Genomic DNA, 19,796 nt, shown 5'->3' with positions numbered 1-19,796 from the left:
GATTCAGAAATCTGCTTGAATAACTGATTTCTACAAATAGCAGTGAAAATGTAACATGTCTTCAAAAAGCTCCCAGCTGGCTCTATTTCTGTGAAGCATTTTAGACATAGATTTATGGATGATGTTGAACAAACTGTTTTTTGTTGCCCCATACTTCAAAAATATGTCTTTGTGTAATGTATATATTTTGGAAATGGCAGGATGCTTATGTTTGCCATCTTCCACAGGATAGCTGAGTTTTATCCCCTGATATTTGTCCACTTGCAGAAGGTCAGCCAAAAAGAGCCCATTCCAGGTACCTTTTTGTCTAATTTAGTTTTTCACCTTCTAGCTGAGAGAAGTTATTGAACCTCTCTTACTTCCATATCCTTGGAGGGTGGTGTGAAATTGTGCTTAACATTTTGGAGGGGAGTGGAAAATTAGGAAGGAAAGAGGCCAGGCATGAACTCATGACCTGACCAGATCTGCTACAATTCCTTTCCTAAGACTGAGACAATCTAGATGTCAGAGGACCCCACAATTTTTACATTTACCAAATTTTTATTCTAACTGTTATAAAAATTGAGATGGAGTTTAGCTGTAAGGTTACCTAAGAAAGGTTAATCATTTTGGAGGTTTGAATCCAGGGACAGCAAAATGACTCAACTGGGGTCTGCAAACCACTTCTTACTGAAAAAGGGAGAGAAGTAAGGTCTTGATATGCCTTCAAGAATTATGCTCTGAGACAAGTAGATAAATGATTTGCCAGAAAAAAACAGCAGCTTGGTGATTTGTGATGTGTAGTATGGAAGGCTATAGAATACATTTTGCCTGTTTATATGCAAATGTGCATGAGTATGACTGAAGGAAGGTTATCACACAGCAATAATGGAAATCTAGGAATAGTGTTCCCAGTTTTCAGAGCTCACTGTTGAGACTGGTAAATTACTGGTGCCCACTTTTCCAAAACAATCAAGTGGAATTAAATGCTGAGATATTGTGTTATCTTCAACTTAATGCAAAAAACTCTCTCTTTCTGCTCATTAACATCTTCACAGTTCCTAGCAAATCAACATTACTTTGAAATGCATGGACAAGAAAACCCTCAGCAGAAATATTCTTTAGGCTGGTGGTGAGAGCACGTGTGCAGGCAGTGTGGGTTCAAACCCATGCAGGTGAAGGATGATTCAGGAGTTGGGACTCCTTTTCATAGCAGCCCTAGCCACCAAGCTAATAGCTGGAAAGGCACCACCACAGTCCCCTCTCTTTTCCACACCAGACCCAAACCAGATTGTAATCTGAGAACCGAGACTGTGATCATTCCCAAAGACCAGTTAGTGAACGAGAAGCAAAGATGACATCTGATGTTTTAGATAGAGGGCTAACTTTGCAGCTCCTCATGTTAAATACTTAAGCAGTTCCAGGCAATGCTTCAAATGAGCACAAAAGCCACCAGAGAGTGTTGTCATTTACAAAGATAAGTATCTCAGGAGTCAGAAGTGGCACAGGTTGGGCAGATCTCTTTCAGATTGGGATGTTTTGCTGAGTCAATTGTCTTGGTAAGTGCACTTTTCTAAGATAAAACTGAATAAGGCCAGCAAATCAGCTCCTTTTGTTCAGCATTAGAGAAGACCAGTTGTCTACAGAGGCAGATGGCTGCAGCAGGGATAGGACCAGGTTTCCTGGTTTACCAGGCTGGTCCTGAAGGCTTTTCTGACTGGGTTTATCTGCTGCTCCAGTGGCAGGTGGAGGCTGAAAATGAACCCAAGAAACAAGTAGCAGGGAAAACAAGTATCACGGCATGAAAAGGAAACTCTTGTTATTTTAAAAAAACCATTTCACTAAATAATTGAGTTCCCCCTACATATACATGCTCATTCCATATGCTTAAAGTTTAAGCTAACTGTTTTCTTCTTTTTATTACTCCTCTGTTATCAGTACAAACCTGTAATCTCGAGCTTACTGCTAAGTGTGTATCTATCTTCAGGTTTTATGCTCTGTAATTCCCGAAGAAATCAGTTCCTGATATCTTGCATTGAAAAACTATGCTCACTCAGCAGGCTAGAGGAGTTTTAACACTGTAGGCAATGATAGTAATCCTTTGCTTAGTTACACTGATGTAAAGCCTGAATAATTGTATTGTAGGAAAGAGAAGAATCAGGGTTACTGTTCTCAGGAGGATTTTCACTAATTATTTCTAGATAAGGTGGTGAGAGTAATTAGGGCTAAATATTGGAATCAGCACTCAATGTAATTTGTGTCTACATAGTAATACCAACATCTACCTCTGTTCAACTTCTATTATAGCTTTTCTATTTTTAATTGAGAAGGGGAAAAATCCTACTAAAAATACATGTAGTGAGCTGTACATGTGCCTTTTTGGACACTGCAGATTTGTATCAGCTAATGACTTCTATGATACGAATGGATTTGCGTGGCAGACAGTACTGGTAATTGTGGCAGTTGTAGGTAACTGTAGTTAATTGTAGCCAATACAACAGAGTGAACAAGTGCCTGGTTTGAACTGGAATCAGTGGTGGCTGGGGTAGAGCCTGTGCAGAACAGACTGACCCACTTGCTGCCCTTCAAGGGAAATGGGAGGGGACACAGGCTGGACTGGGAGAGAAGTGCAGGGTTTCCCATGCCGGTCTGAAGGTGTATTTTAGCTCTGCTCGGGTAAGAATTATTCCTAGAACTGTTTAAAAGTCTTATTTCTTCTCCAAAAGAAACTGCTGTGTTTCCAAGCTGGTTTCCTTCCCACAAGGAGTCCAGTGGAGCCCAGGACATTTCACTCTTTCTCGGAGCAAAGCATTCTGAGCTAACTAGGACCTAGAGGTCTCAGGAATATGTTTCCCATGACATTCACAGAAGCATATGGAGATTAATGTTGTCTTAAGTATAAACATTTCATTCTGAGTATTCTAATATTATTGTCATTAAAAAAAACCCTGTTTACTTTGAGAAAATTCTTCAAAACTTTCTTTTTTTTTCCCCCAAGAACATTCTAATTTCCAATAGTGCCTTTAACACTAACATTTCCTTATTTTTTTGAGAATTATTTTTCCTGAGCAGTTGTCTGCTCTAGGAACTCACCCTGACAGGGTGCCTAAATTGTGCTTTTTCCTATGTAAGCCAGGTTTTCAGTATAGATTTCTACTTCGTCAACCAGACCACTTGATGTACTGTTTCAGCTGGCATTAGTATAAACTTTTGAGGACAGTTAGGTGCTGACACTAAGGAATATTATAGTATGTTAAGATCCAGTTTTGGTGTTATATCAGTAGTGACCTCACAGTATTTCACCTATAATTTCTTTTATTGAATCCCTGATACCTTCAAGTTATAAGTAATGTGCAATTTTATCAGGCCTTCACGTGATGCTCCCACTCACCCATTAGGAATCATCTGGAGACCTACCTTTTCATTTCCTGCAATCACCATGAGATGGCAGTTGTCAATTGCTGGAATTGCTTCACCTCGTTTGAACCAAAACGACTCAAAGCTTATTGGTCCTTGGAGACACTGAGCTTCCCAGTTTTGCTGTTCACAGCATGCAAGTGTGAAACTTTACAAGTGACTTCTAAAGGCAGCCAAGGAATGTGTGAGACAGATTGTTAGGAAAAGAAAAAAAAAAAAAAACAGCCAACAATCCAGCATTATTTAATTTGATGGTGCAGAGCTTTATGCTAAAGTAAGGCATGTGTTTGCTGTTAGCAATCAAAGGGGCTTAGCGAATGAAAAGTGACATTTTGTTTATGGGATTTTACAAGCAGAGGATCCCTAGGGAAATTAATTTGGCCCTCTGGAACGCTGCCCTCCTCCATGTCACTTCCCTGGCAACCCCAGCTTTTTTCTTTAACCACAAAGCTCGATATTATTTTTTGGGTAGATGGAACCCAGAGGGAGGGATATGGGTGTAGCAGGTAGCACCACATTATATTGCAAAACCATGGCAGGTTTTCATAGCAGGTATTTTCATAACAGCCATGCTCCCTAATAAATCATCAGGTCACAGGTAATGGCCCAGATCCTGGACTGCAGCTAATGAGCTACCAGTCAGAGAACTGGGTTTTACTTTATCCTTTCAGCAAAATCCCAGAGCACAAACCCAAGATTTTTAAAATACTGATCGCCATACGTAGCCCAGAGGCAGTCTAAATAATTTAGATTCTTCTTCATCTCTGTTATGGTGTGGGGGAAAAGAAAAAAAAAGCAGCAGTCTGAAAATTCTCAACTTATTCCTAAATAACAGATTACTCCAATTTGTGTCTCCATTCTCTCTAGCCATGTTCTCACTCCATTTTCAGCTGGACATGTTATTCTTATTTTTTTCATGAATTGAGTGTTTTATAATTTTTTTTTCAATGTGTGCTGGTAAACAGTTGCTCCCCTCCACTACGTAGGTGGCGAAATGATAGTCATCCAGAAATCAGTAGTTCCTTATATTTCTAGCTTCCAAATTTTGCCATCTAATTTTCAATGTAGTTTTATGTCTAAAAACATGAGAAGATGCTCTAGTTACAACACATTATAACCATTAATAGTTAAAACCAAAATCAATAAATGACATCCTGGCTGATTATGTCCTGAGGGTTCAAGAAGTAGAAAGTGATATACACTCTTGAAATTACTTTGTTTTTGGCCATGTTTTTGCAATGCCAATGCCTTGAGCAGCAGAACTGATCTTCACAATGTCAGCTATCCCGGTCTACAGGACTGATAACACAGGATGAAGTTGTATTTTCCAATGTTTAGTTTACTCCTGTTTGAAATGAGTCCAGATTTGTCTAGGCTAGAATGGATTGAAATGTATGTGTCTGGGCTCTTATATAACAGAACATTAAATTCCACCCAGTTCTTGTAACAGACAGTCTCACAGCATAAAGTAAGATTTGGTTAAGGAAAAGCATCAAATGGTGGCTTAGAAGAGGTGAGGAAGAATTTCCTCAAGAATTTCTTAGTCAATCTCTTTGTCAAGCATGCATGTAGCAAATTTCTCGCTATTACTGTGCTACTTTTCTGATTTCAGTTTCCAGGTCCTGGTCATGCCTTTCACCAAAAGATTAAAGTGTTCTTTATGCACCATACCTTTACTCTGAAAGATACTTACGTATTTCAATCAAGTCACCTCTCACTCTTCTGATCAGGTAAGCAGATTGAGCTCTCTGAATCCCACAGGCTTTTTTTCCCAGCCTTAGAAGAAATTTCTGTGAGCCTTTTTCTGTCTTTCTAGTATTTTGCTACTCTTCTTCACTTGATTTTTCCTTGCTCTTCAGCATCCCTCTCAAAAAAAAAAAAAAAAAAAAAGGTGTAAAAAATCCTTCAGTGACCAAACTTTTCCAACCACAGCCAGTTAGGAGAGAAGATTGATCTTGTTCTGCCTTGGAGTTCATGAAGGAAGATGACGGTAAATGAACTTCTCGAAGCAACAAAATCACTCAGCTTAGGCATGTGTTTATATAAAGCAGAACAATTTTAATGGGAAAATAGAAGTCCATTCCAGAATAGTCTATAACCTGCTGTTTCTCAGCAACCTTGTGTTTATGCCTGATGGTCTCTAGTGAGTGCCCTAGTCTCAAGGGGATTGGGTAAAACACTTTTTAAAAATGCCTGTTAATGACTGCTCATGACTGTGATGCTCCCATTCCAGTAATGATATCAACTGTTCCTCTCTTTCTGGGAGAGAATCTACTGTTCTCAATATTATAATCCTCCATGAGCTTCCCCAGTACCAGGTCCACTGCTGTTTTCTTTCCAATTCAGAGATAAAGAGCAGTCAAAGAAGCCATGCAGAGGAGGACAAGACCAGTAAATAGGTAGCTGTACCGCACCATGGACTGATTGCCAAAATGCATGTTAGGGAAGCACTGTGTACAACTTCAAGTGTTTGTGAGAGTTTGATATGTTTGTAAGAAAATATATTAAAGGATAAAAATCAGTGACAAGAAAAAACAAAAGTGAAGTTGGGGCTGAGATGGATGGTGTCGTGAACATTTCCTTCACGAGTCTGTGCTCTGATCGGGAACTAGAAATAGGAATCCTGTAAGAAAACCAAAATGAGTAAGGAAGTGTGGAAGAAAAAAAAGGGTGCAACAAATCAAAAAGATCTTCAAGCACTCTGGCATGTTTCCTGGAAAAGATGTCTGCGACACACTGGTAAAATAACAGCAGCATCGGGTGGAATATCAGAATTTGGTTTCTGCTAGGATGTGGATTTTTTACTGAAAATTTTATTTTTCTATATCTGCCTTTAACAGCACAAAACCTTAGTACAGCAAAGGACATTACATCTTTATATATATGTATACAGGCTACTGACGTAACTTTGACATTTAAATACCGTTACACCGTTAAGTCTTTTTGTCCCTCCTTTTTCTCCTCTTTTCAGCTCTTTCACGCCTTTTTGGCTTAGCAGTTCTCTTTCATTTCTAGCAACAATATATTACGCGTGCACACTTAAGTAAAGCTAACAAGAGTTCTGCAGCACACAAGCTTTGTACATAAGTACTCCTCTTGAAAGCATAAAATAAAATTGCAATTGTTTAATAACTGCTGCTTTTGCCATAACAAAAGAAATTATACTCTCTGAAACATATTTTTTTTTATGGGGATATAAACCCTGTAGACACTCTGCAGTTTTTTATTAATCTGATGATCCTTTAGATATACACAGAAAAACATTTCAAGACATTATTTGTTTTGCCTGGGTTTGTTACACTTACTTGATTTATATTACTGGAGCTGCTTATATATGTAGGCCTATTTCTTAACAACCACAAACCAAAGGTTTAAAACACTAGAGCTTTGCTAACATTTTTTATGCAATGAAAATGTCTCAGTTTTAGAGAGGGTATTTTTTTTTAACTTGTAGAGGGAATTAGACTGTTTGGTTTTTATTTGTAACTCCTGCATCTCTAAGTTTGGTATTCTAATTGCACTGGAAATGAAATTGGTCTATTAAATTAAGAATTCCTGTGTGAAATAGGTTTGATATGAAAATAACAAAAATAAAATCTCAATTATGATTAGTGTTTATGCACCAATAAAGCATTTATAAGAAAGTGTCAATGTTAGTGACTGGTAGCTCAGAATTTCATGGATTGTAAAGAGGATACACATCTGTGTCTCTCCAAGATATGAGAAATTACATCTGCCTCCTACGAGGCATTTGTGACTTACAGGACAATTCCTTGTTGTGAGGGGAAAACAAATCAAACAAAAAAAACCCCACTCCAACAATCTCTCCCACTTTTTGCTGGAATCACTATTTGAGCCTTAAAGGCAGAAGGGGAGAGGAGCACATCTGGATGGGTGATAACAACAGTTAAGTCAGAAAACTCTGACCACATCCCTGCATGAAGTAGAATCCAACCAGCGAGATACAAGAAGATGACTTAAAGTGTAAATATACTTATATATGTTAGCAGCCACTTAGTCTAGCAATACACACAGGGTATGAAGGTATTTATTGAGTCTTATAGTATGATTTTACATTTCTACCTTTCTTTTTTTTTCTTTTTAAAACCTGAGCAACTTAGTAAAAATAAAATAATTCATTTAATATGTCCAAGTTGCAGAATCTGCACTTCAAGTTGTTATTTTTTCTTCATTTTCTTAACGAAAAACATTTTTTATCTGGAAATGTTTGCCCAATTCTTACAGCATCAGCAAAGCAAAGGGAAAAGCCCAGAATATCAATTTGACAGTGTATCTGTTTCTTCGTACTTACATTTGAAACAGCTCTGATCTACGAATAGGCTCAGACTTTGTGAGGAACAAAGATGGGACCTGGGGTAACACACGCTCTGCTTGTGTGCTGGTGGATGACAGGATGGCTCGGTAAATGACAGAACTGGAGCCAGGAGGGGATCAAACACGTGGCAGCAGCTGTCACAGGCTCCTTGCTGTGAGTGCATGCAAGGGACTTCAAAAGCTGGAGTTCTCCAGGGATTCCTTGAACTTGTCTTTGTTTTGCTTTTTGTTGTTGTTGTTTTTTCTCCAATCATGGCTCTCTGCTTGGCTTTTCTGTATTGCTACATCTTCTACTCATCCCTTCTGAGTCAAACTGTGAATATCTCCTGATCTCCTGTCTAGAGGGGATATGAATTTTTAATCATTACTATCATCCATTTTCATCATTATTTTATTGTATTTATGTAGTACTGCTGGTCTAGCTGATGTTTTTATGAAGTGATTGAAAAGAAGGTCCTAACCTAAAGGATTTTACAGTCTATTTATGAGACAAGCAACATCCCAGTCACAGCACGATCTGGGAGCTGATGGGGAGCACCAGGATAATGAAGCCAGAGGAAAAGGACGTGTCATTTAGGGCATATTTTGCTCTTAACTTTTTGTCTGTTTATTGATTTTCCTTACCTTGCAACAACAAAAAAAGTCTGTTGCTTTCTCTCATCAAGCATGAAATAGACAGCAGAAATGTAGAAAGAAAAACAAAAAAAAAAAGGCCAGAAACCCATCAGGCAGACTTCATGCACTTAAATTCAACTCAGGCTGACACAGTCAGGTCCACCAGCCTTTTGTTGGAGCCTGTCTGAAGACCAGTTACAAACTTTAGCTGAGGAAGATGATGGCTTTGACTGCTTAATGGGTCTGGGTGCAATGAACAAATTAAATGTACTTCCATCTGCTTCTGGGTGCGATTCAGCATACTTTAGGGCTTAGTTTATCCTGTCAATGTATGAAAGCAATTGTCTCCTTATGTCTTGTTTCAGCACTTGCTGATGCTGTTGATTGTGAAATTGGAAGACCATAGGTGATGAGTAAGAGCTCTCTGCTGGGGAGGACAGACAGAGCTCCACTGGAGCACAGGTTGCAGCCCTTATTCTTGTGCATGTCCTAAGGAAAATAACATGATCCAAGCTACTGGATTTCAGCTAAGAGATCTTTTGCTGTTCTAGATAAAACTTCTCCCTTCTGCTCACGGGAGTTGGTCCTTACATCACTAGGTGTTTACATTCATTTTGCCCCACAATCACTTTCATAAAGGGAGGCCCTAGGCTACAGGTGGCTGATGAGACCCACTACCAGCTCTCTGTGACCCAGTTTGCTAGAGCCCTTTTGTTAGGGGAAGAGGATAAATTATATCACAAAATGATAAAAACTAAGGTGTTCGGGGAGAAAAAATTGTTCAGAGAGTGATCTGCTATCTCGTTCCCCCTTCCCCATGACACACATGCACACTATGATCAACAGAGATTGACAAGGGTTTTTATTTGTTAGAATTTGTGATGAGACTAATGCATTCTTCCAAATAACAAATTATTTGACCTACACTTCAAGGTTAGAACAGGTTAAAATTATAAAATACTGAGACTCTTCAGAAATGATTATTCTGATGACTCTTTTTTCTTTATATGGAAGGCAAAGCCCACGTACTATGGGCTTTTGCATTTGTGTAAAAATTATTCTGTTTTTTTTCCAAAAAAAGCTTTGAAAATTGTTCTTTTGTAAATGAATGCTAGGAGAAAAAGTTTTATCTCTGGGTTTAAAAAAAAGTTTGTGTATTTGTTGACTTATCGAGGTGTCCTTTATGTTCATGTTCTCATTCTTTAAATTATATTTCTCCTGACAAACTCATTTTCAGTCATAGTAATGAGCAGATAAACAAGGGGTAGCAGTGGATAGCTGCAGAGTGAGTAGAATAATTCAGAGGGGGAACTTTTTTCCCTGAAGAGTATGTCAGCTCTTCAAAATTTATGCATCTAGCCTTAACATATGCAAGCCACATGCATAAATAAATAAGCGTTCGAATGTATGCCATAGGTTTTGGCAGTGCTGGAGATATTGGGTAGGGGGGAACAGAAAAAAAAAATCAATTGTCTTCACTATTGAAGATGTACAATTGTTTGGTGTAGTAATTAGATAATGAAGCTGTCCCTAATAAATCTCTCTTACAGCTTTTGGAACTGTGTAGCCATGAGCATGAGGTTTTTACTGAATGCAAATCTGGGTACCACGATCTTTTGCTGAGCATATTTTCAACTTATGAAATTTTGAAGTTTTGAGGGAGAAACATGTCCATCGCATAATTTCATTATCAGAGGCAGAAGAGACACAAGCTAATGATAAGAAATTTAATAGATATATTACCTTTCCAACAAACTAGGTAAAACAAACTATCAAATCTTCATGCAGTGGTGCTCATCCACTCACTTGTCACCAGCTGACGGCCTCATGCCTTCACTGGAAAAACTCACAATTCCCTTAGCCAACTCACTGCCTGTAAGGAATTAGCTTGGTGCTCTGATCTAGAGGTGTGTTTATATGCTTTGTTGACCAGGAATCTTAAAGTATTCTGCAGTAATTCTGAGACAAGATATGAAGAATATCTTTGTTGGCTTTTGTATGGGGAAATCCTAATGTATTTTCCAAAGTCAGTGTAATTTCTGTTCTACAGATGAATGTATATGGAGCACTGGTAGCTGAGCTGGTGGGCTGGTGGTGGACTTCATGCAATTATACAAGACATTACCCTGATTTTGGTACCATTCTGCATGGTGAGGAGTCCTGTAGGATTTACTGACTGCCTGTCAAGCAAGGTACTGACTGAGGAGAACAAGGACCTCTGCAGCTCTGTTTCCCTTAGAGAACCTTACAGAATAACACCTGAAAGGCTACTTTTAGTTTATAACTGCAGGATGTTGTGGATTGGCAGACAGCTCTGGTGGGAACCCTGCGGATACTTATTAACGGCAGTGACCCTCAGGCCTCTTGAAGGTATGTCTTGGAGAAATCCATACAAGAATCTACCTGTCTTCCTGAAATACTACTTTATTAACTGGAATACAATATTGTATATTAAAACCAAAAAGAACAGAAGGGAACCTGACAGGAAAAAAACACCCAGATCTTCAGAGCTGGCCTAATCCTTATCTGGCTACTACTAGTCCAGTCACATGTTAAAAACAGCTCCTGGTAACACTACCAATAAGTTTTGCAGTGTCTTTTTTGCCTTGAAAATGCTATCTGTAGTAACTAGTTATTTTACTGAATTTTGCAGTCATTTATGTGACAAGTAGCAGCATGGTTAACTTCATAGTTCCTTTAATATTGGGATGCTTTGAAGAGCTGAATGAAAGATGCTTCTTTTCCTGGGAGAATCATGTACTTTTTGATCGTGTGTTCCATTTTTTTGAGTTTTCGCTCCTATCTTTGTAAATTTGCTTCTTAGTAACAAAGGAGACATGTTTTTTTTCATTTAAGATTCTGTCAATGACAAGTTTTTAAAGGTAAAATGGTTTTTTCAATTAAGAATTTCATTTAATGAAATAAAACTAACTTTTAAACCCATCATTTCTAACCAGTACCTCTTACAAAAGCTTTCATTCATGGTTTACAGAATGTATAGCTAGCAAGTTAGATGTCAGAACTTGGAAAACCTGCAGGTTTTTCCCCTCTTTCTGTATGTTGCCTACAACTTCACAGGATGCAACTTCATAGCTCTGCCAATAACTTGGGCCTTGCTGGTCTGTGTCTCAGCTTGAGTGAATCCCTGCCTTCTCCACCTCTGAAATGAATGAAAAATACCATTTCTTTTATATTAGGTTGCACAGTAGACTGCTTGAAGCCAGTGTTTGTATATAGACCTGAATACAGACACCAGGCTCTTCACTGGGCAAAATTTGTCAGTCTAATATCCCATTTTCTAAACTTTTATTTTTTTTTAATACATATTTTAGAAAAATAACTGATTTATGCCATCTTTGACAAAAATATTTTGATCTGAAAAAATCCCTGATATTTAGCAGTTGAAAAGTTTCATTTGAACTTTTTCCAAATACATTTCATTTTACTTTCCTTTGAAACATTGAAATTAATTTGATGACAGTATTTTTTTAATGAAGGCAATTACTGCCCTTTTTTTTCCCTTAGATTTTAGATATCTGAAACAAAATTGGGCTTTTCATTTCTTTTTTTAGACTAAAATTCCAATTCCCTCTTGTACTCCCCCTTTTATTTTATTTTTGGGTTGGATTTTTTTTTTTTTTTTTTTTTTCAGCTAGAGAAAACAGTTAAATTCATCTAGCTGTGGTAAGTGATGGTAGGTGATGGCTGTTTGATAATGGATTATTCACATGTATTTTGTGCCAAAACAACCAATTATCTTTGTTAGCCTGGATTGCATCACCTGTTATGTTTTACATTTTTACATGGAGCTCTTCAGAACTGTGTGCTTACATATTTGATGCTGCAATATGACCCTGAGCTGGCTGAGGCTCCCAAGCCATGACTCTAATAGAGGCTTTAAATTGGGTTAATATTTTCCTGATTTATTATGAGATTATTCATCCCTTCTCACGGCAACAGTACAGCATTGTGTACATACATTTGCCCTTGCAAACAAAGCATCTCTTCAGTCTCTGCTTTCCATAGTGCTCCTAATTTGATAGGTTTTGGGGTTCTGAGTGTTGCTGAAATCTCTTCTGACTTGGGCCTGAGAGTTTATAGAATTGGTCCCATATGTTTGCACTTCTCTCTTCCACACACAGTTTATACTCTTCAGAAAAAAGCATTTTCACACATTATTCATGATCTTTCTTACGCTTTGCCTCCTGTACACATTTGATACGTATTTTAAGGAAATGTCCATAGTCTTTATTTATAAGATGGACACTATCAATATCTTATTTTTAACTTATTCTGTTACTACCTTCACATTGTGATTCGTCAGACAACTTGTCTTTTTCTAAGTGTTTCTTAGTTGTGATACATTTAGGCTATTTTTTCTGCATGACTAATTATTCTCTTTTGATCTTCATTTCCAATTTGTATGTAATTCCTTGCTTATCTTCAAATCTTGAAAGGGATCTTACTTCTTATGTCACACCAATAACTTCAATGGAACACTACAGCAATTTCAGCTGGCACTAGCAAGGAACAGAAAAATAATCATTCGTTTTCCTAATCGCTCTTCTGTTTTTAATCTTCTTTGGACACATTACCGGTGCAATTCTGTCCTTGAAGACCTGCGGCACTATCCCAGCCAGCAGAGAGTACATGCTGAATGAACTCAGAAAAAAGTCCAGATTTCTTCCCTACCAATACATGGAACCCCATGCATTGCCCTCAGGTAGTGAAAAAGGAAAAGAAATGGGAAATTGGCACGTCATGTAACATGCAGAAAACTAAACAAGACTATTTATAGCCGTGATTGAGGAGTGTGCTGCCTTGAAGAACTCTTCAGACCAGGAGCTCTTGGCGCTGGCACTGGCATTTCACGTGTTCTGTGTGTTTGATGTCTGAGACATCATGCAGAGGGACTGGGCATGTTGTGGAATACAAAGCATGTGATGCCACATGGTTGGTAACTCGTTAAGTCTGCTGCATTGTGGAAATGTTGCAAAAGAACCTTTCTGCCAATTTAAACATAACAAACATGGTGATTTATAATTATTGTTCAGTAGCACTAAACTTTCCACTGGGCGGGGGGGGGGGCAGGTATTTGAACACTTATTTTGGTAAAGAACTAAACAACCTCTATTGATTTTATTGGGATAACTTTCATTCCTACAAGCTTGGTATATGAGAAACTGTGTTTGAAAACTCATTTCACACTAAATCTGGGCTCTATTTCCTCATTAGCTTTTAAGGGTGATTTCTGAAGGTTAGATATAAAAATCCAAGGGATTTACACTTGATAGTTACAGAGTTTGGATTGAAATGAAGACAGGAAAAAATAAAAAAGATAAATTAATGATCTTATAATTCTACAGAATCCCAGCAAGCAAGAGCACATAAACTTTTAAATGTTAAAGTAAGGATTTTAAAATCAATGGAGTGTTTAATAGAATTCAGTACAATGCATGCAAAATGGGGGAAACGTGGCAACAGGCAAATTTGGAATGAGTGAAAGTTTGAATGTGTCTTGGCTACATAATTAAAACTAGACAAGCAAAGGAAAATGTCAATAATTCAACCAAGAAGTTGCACAAATATAGATTGGTGTCTCACTATCAAGGAGAAAAGTAATTAACAAACCAAAGCAAACCCACAACTTTGAAAGCAGATGACATTCTGGGAGCCAGTAAGAAACTGGATTTTAAAATAAGAATAATATATGAGTTGCTCAAATTATGCACTGAACTCCATGGTATATCATTCAGTTAAGTGGGATACTGGGATGACCTCTGATGCGAATACACATGTATTGCTTACACTCGGGAGTGTGCAGTACTACATGTAATGTTATTCCTCCTAACAGACATGGAGCAGGGGATAAAAAAATGCAGGGGTGTTATATAAGCAGGCAGTCCTGCGAGAGGAATTATTTTTTTTTTTTTTTTTTTGGATGGCCTTGGATGTAACAGGGTCTGTAGGTCTGAGGTTTGAGGTTGTTGAAGATGGCTTAATGCAAGGCATTTGTATTTTGGCAAACAGGTACAAATCTCAGCAACAGACATGCTGATAACAGACAAACCCTTCTTATCACAGAACTTGTCTCCCATACAGAAAGAAACATTCTTGAAGTTTTCTCGGTAGCTGATGCCCTGATGTACCTTTCCTAGAAGCACAAACAGGCTGTTTGTCCTTTGTGCTCTGCCCGGTCCCTCTCACAACAACAACTATGAAACTGGAATTTATCGTGGGCAATAAGTTCCAGCTGAGGGACTGTCTTGCCATGCAGACACTGATTCTGCTCCTGGTTTGGCTACTCTTATTATGGGGTCATGGCTGATGACATGGCAGAGATTCATTTTCACTATGATTCAACAGCACCTTCATCCAGGCTGGGGCATCTCAGCATAGTAGCAGTTACATTGCAAGCCTGCTCTATGGTTAAAGAGAAAAAAACATGGATAATCTGAAGAGTTTTAGGAATGAAAGTGTATTCTGCAAATAAGAGGTTTGAAGAATAGCTATTTTCCCAAATAATAGGGTATTTTAAAAAGAGGTATTTGAATTAAAGGAGTCTTGGTTTTATTTTAGAAGTCAATGATGTGTCACACCTTTTTAGCAAAATGTGATTAATTCAAAAGCTTACGGTCAGTTTGTAATATTAGTGTAAAAAAACAGGCAGAAGTGGATAAAAATCCAGTCAGCTGTTCACTTCATCACCCATTAATCGCTTTCTGAATGAGAGGCATCAGATGCAATTTTGAGCTGACATCGTATGAGCTTACTAGTCCACTTCTCTGGCTAAATGGCAGTAGGTCTGCTAAAATTTAGTCCAATTAATTTATTTCACCAGAAGATTCTGAGCTCTAGCAACTGGCACCAGGAGTAGGATCAGCCAAAGGAGGCTGTTCTTTGGTACCTGATGAAGGCTGAACTTGCACAGTGGCATTGCCCTGGCTAGCGAGGGCACCCATGTGGCCCTGGCCATTTTCACAGCTCTTTCAGAAAGGTGTTATTGTGAGATCTTTAATTTCTGCCATGTTTGTGGAAAACTATCCAATGAGTCCCAATGAAGAAATGGGGAATGGCTGATACCCCATCCCTGCCCCCAGTCTACCCCTAAACACATGCATTTACACGCACACTGCTTTCTTAAACAAGGCTAAAAGGTCTGTACACACTCAAAAATTCATTTCACATAAGCAGTTTAAATTCCTAAACCAAACCATTTTTCTCTACTTTCTAAAAATAATATTGTTATGCATCATGGCCAGCACTTTTTTTCTCCTCAGAGTAAAAAATAATTAAAAGCTTTATCCTCTCCCTCCCTCTTGCTGCCCAGCTCTACAGTATCTCCATCCATTTTTACATTGTGATTACCTATTTTAATCCATCCATATTAATCCTGTGGTGACCTTCAATCATTTCTGTGCTTTGAGTCCAGGAGATGAGCCTGTAAGTCGTGGATGATTTGTAGGATTGTCTTTTTCTTTTTTTAATTGCTGATGTTCTTAAAAAAAAAAAAAAAGTCCAAAGAAGACTGAAAATACATTTTCCTGACAGGCAGAGATAGGACAGTTTTGTTATGACTGAAAAAAAAAGAGGAAATTGAGATGCAAAAATATTGAAAAGAGGTTACGCCTACTCATTGCACAAATGAAAGTGCATGTACTGTGGGTCTGTTTCTGCTAGCATGGGTATTTAACTGAAATTTTGCATGGTAGAGGTTTCTGAACTCCACTTGCATGCATATTGCAGCATTTACGCATCCAAATTCATTGTTTGAGGCCTGTGAATTCCCCTCGCATGATGATACTGCACTTAAGAACATCTGGCAGCTGTGGGAAAGGCTCCATGAGTAGGAATCCGTAGGATAAACTAATATGAATTTACAGTGAAAAGGGACCAATACAAAGTGCAGTTGCTGAGGGACAAAAGCATGGGTTATGATGTCCATAGAACAGGCATCTATTATGACAATAGAAACGTGTTTCTCTAGCTCTAAATTAAAAAGTGTGTTTCCTACGTACACACACAAAATTACACCTTAACTTGATTTATCTCCTAATCTAGCAATGAATTGGGAGTCTCTAAAGACTACATAAACTGGTATATGTAATTTGACTTGGAAAACACTCTTTGCACCCTATTTTGCAGGACCCAGCAGAGTACCCAGCCAACACTGACAGTGCTGCAGTGTTGCAGTTCTTTGAGGCCAGGCCCTGTTGACTGATGGATATGGGCTTGCTTTTCTGAGATGGGATAAAACAGAACTGGGGAGAAGAGGTCTTAATTCTTGTTGCCTTGCCCTGTTGTAGCTGCTCTGCTGGGATGCTCCAGTGAAGGAATTCAGTATTCAGGTGCCCATAGGGTCAGGGTGTTCTTAAGGCCAAATTCCTTAACATTGGTCATATATATTTATATGCATGTGTGTAGTGTCACCAACTGACTACAGGGAGTTACGCTCACATCCGAGTACTGTTTAACCAGCAGAGATGCCAAAATCTGCTTCTTTATTCTGACTTTCAATGCACGTTGGATCAAAGCCCCACTGATACACCTCAAAGTTGCTGCTAACTTAATCCCTACTGCTTTCATTTTAAGTGACTGATTCATTTTCCCCTGTTATGTTCAGCCTGCTGTAAACACCAGCACTTTCTGTAAGTCTCTTTTTAGCCTTCTGTTTAATAATCACCCCACCCTTATTCCATGACAAATGTGTTCATATTTCTAGAAAGCTTCATGCTTATTGCTTTTGTCATTTAAGCCCTCCTAGCACTTTTGCCCTCTGTTACAGTCTCTGCTGTGTAGTTGTATCACAATGATGTGAACAGATGATCATCTATCTGAATTTTTATGCTTCCTTTTCATGTGTGTTTCTAGTTATTCCCACAATTTACAAATGGGCATTATTAGCAGATTATTAGATATAATGACTATCTGTGATGAATTTGGCCATTTCTCAGGTTAAAGAACAATATTTTCCTTGCATGAACATTTGTTCTCTTTTATTGTCAATTTTTTAAATAATATGACTGGGTGATGCTTTCATGTAGGGATCCAGTGAAGCTGTTATGTCCGTAGGCCAAGTTTGAAGGTAACACTTGACAAATATTTTCCAGAGTTGTGTGATAGGTCCTCAGGCAAAAAGTCCGCTCAAATCTTTTCAGATTCTTGAGTCTTCCTGCAAAGTATGAGCATAGCCTCTTAATCCTCCTCGTTTTATGTCTTATTTATTTATTTATTACTGTACAGTAGCTGTTATGTCATGAGACTGACCAGAAATAGAAAAAACTATGCTAGAGAAGAGCTAAGTTCTAAAATTGTTCTAAAGACAACAAAACATCCGTAATTCAGGGATTCAATTGTGGAGATACTTTTATATAGCTATGTATGCGTATATAAAAAATTATATTTAAATATATGATACTTTATTGTATTAATATTATTCTATTTCATTATTATCATTTTAGGGAAGTAAGTAATCAACCAACACATATTGTTTTGGGAATATATATAACCTCTCTATAAATAATGATAAAGATTAAAAACAATTTTAAAAGCCAGGAAATTAAAGTTCTTATTATGGCAGTTGGATTTTGAGAGAAATCATGTAGTAGCCTTTTTTTTCTTTTTTTCTTCTGTATTTACAGTGACCAGGATGAAAGTCCTTATGATTGATGTTAGTTTTCCATTGTATGACTTGTTCCAGTTTATGTCACAATATTTGACTGATGTAAGAGTGTATTGGGTTTTGTTTGATTTTTTTTTTTTTTTTAATTCAGTGATGTGTGACAGCATCACTTTGAAATCAGTACAGAGGCAGGGAAACATGTCAGCTTGATTTATTTAGTTGCTTTCCTGTTAACACTTCTCACCACATTGGTAGAATGATCAGGTAGCTGGCACTAATGTCATTATGCAAGAGGCATTTTAATCATTCGACAAATCTGTATAATTTTGAGAAGAAAAATGGTTTCTCCATATTTGGGAAAACATGTTTGCAAGAAATTATCCAAGGCATGACATGAATCAGAAAGTTCATTGATAAGCTTCTGGCTTAACCCTTTCTTTTTCCTTTATATACCAAATAGGATGAGCTAGCCTGTCTGATTTGATATTAACCAGATATCTTGCAAGCTGCTGGGTCACAAGAAGATGCTGATTTCAATAACATTTTATTACAAGAAGTGAGTCTTTATTAGTCTTCTTTAGCAGACAGACTCCCAGTACATGTAAACTGCTAACTTATACTGCATTTCTGGCAGTTGTGTTTCCCTGGACACCATGGTATCTGGATTAGAAATTAGATATTGATATTACTCAGTAATTTAAATTGTTCAAATAGAGCAACACTTAGAGCTGTTGTCCCTGGTTTAAGTCTTTATTATCAAATATTTTTGTACCTGGGTCCTTGTTTATATCGGTAGTTTATATTTCACTGATCAGCTTATCCTTGAATCTTCTGCTCCAGAAATCAAAATATTAATTTTGGCAATTGTCAAGATCATTTGATAGCTTACTTCTTTTTTTTTTTTTTTTAATTCATAAAGTAAAATGCCTCTAGTCCTATGGAAGAGGTCATCAGCCTTGCTGCATTCAAACAACTGTAGATAGGATAACCTGTAAGTTTACATAGAAAGAAGGGACAACTTCTCTGCTGATTGCATTGGGAATATCTCACAAGTGTCAACTGAATCTTCATTGAGTGTAAATTAAATATCAGTCTTTCTGATTAATTTACATAGGTGTCAACAACGTGTTTAGGTTTCGTTTCAATTAGTTTCTCATATTACCCCACATCTTCAATTCTAATAGGTAATTAGGTAGCAAGCTTTCATTCTGAGCTGCAAATACACAGCCCATTGCTTGCAATCTCAGAGAGGATGGGTAAAGGTATCCATTGTAAAGTTTGCAAGTAAATAGCTTGATCCACTGACAATGTGATCCACAGTCCTGAGACTGAGGTTAGATGACTTTTGTAATTTAGTTTCCAAAACTCTTTAAAAGCATGGCAGAAATTGGATAGAGAATTCACTTTACTGTGTAATTTTCTTTTATACTCGTGGTTTTTGATGCTTCGAAATGTTTATTAATGTTATACTGGGGTAATTTAAAGGAAAAAAATGTTCACACTGCACCACCGATCCTTGCTTTGCTCTCACCTTTAATTCTTTCATGCTTAATAGATTTCATCCATGGATAAGTATTAAGCTTTTTGCCAATGTTTAGTCTATGAGCCAATTTTCTACATGAGGCAGTTACAGCAGCTCACTTTGAAGAATGTTCTGGCCTTCACTTACGTCGAGAAACCTAAACTAGTGAACCTGCATAGATCAATATGTAGTCTTAAGAAGACACAAATCATTCTTGGCCTCAAACCAAAACTGAAATGTTTTAACTTATGCAAAATAATTTCCAAAGCTAGAAGCTGCTGAGTTTTTACTTTGCTTTACATTACC

At 37.6% G+C, this 19,796-nt stretch overlaps 1 long non-coding RNA gene across 3 annotated transcripts in view; it reads left to right on the top strand.

Annotated features, from left to right (window-relative positions):
- LOC139828417 (uncharacterized) overlaps positions 1–19,796 on the top strand; it is a 389,304-nt gene that overhangs the window by 121,001 nt on the left and 248,507 nt on the right. The window contains exon 1 of one of the 3 annotated variants that reach the window (XR_011739972.1): positions 5,023–5,126. The exons of the other annotated variants lie outside the window; for them this stretch is intronic. This is a non-coding gene — a long non-coding RNA (uncharacterized lncRNA). Of the gene's footprint in view, positions 1–5,022; positions 5,127–19,796 lie in introns of those variants that run through there. 3 annotated transcript variants of the gene reach the window in all.

The sequence above is a fragment of the Patagioenas fasciata genome, chromosome 7, assembly GCF_037038585.1.
Source record: "Patagioenas fasciata isolate bPatFas1 chromosome 7, bPatFas1.hap1, whole genome shotgun sequence".
NCBI lineage: Eukaryota > Metazoa > Chordata > Aves > Columbiformes > Columbidae > Patagioenas > Patagioenas fasciata.
Note: the sequence above shows the minus strand (reverse complement) of the source record. Positions and strands in the feature narration are given on the sequence as shown.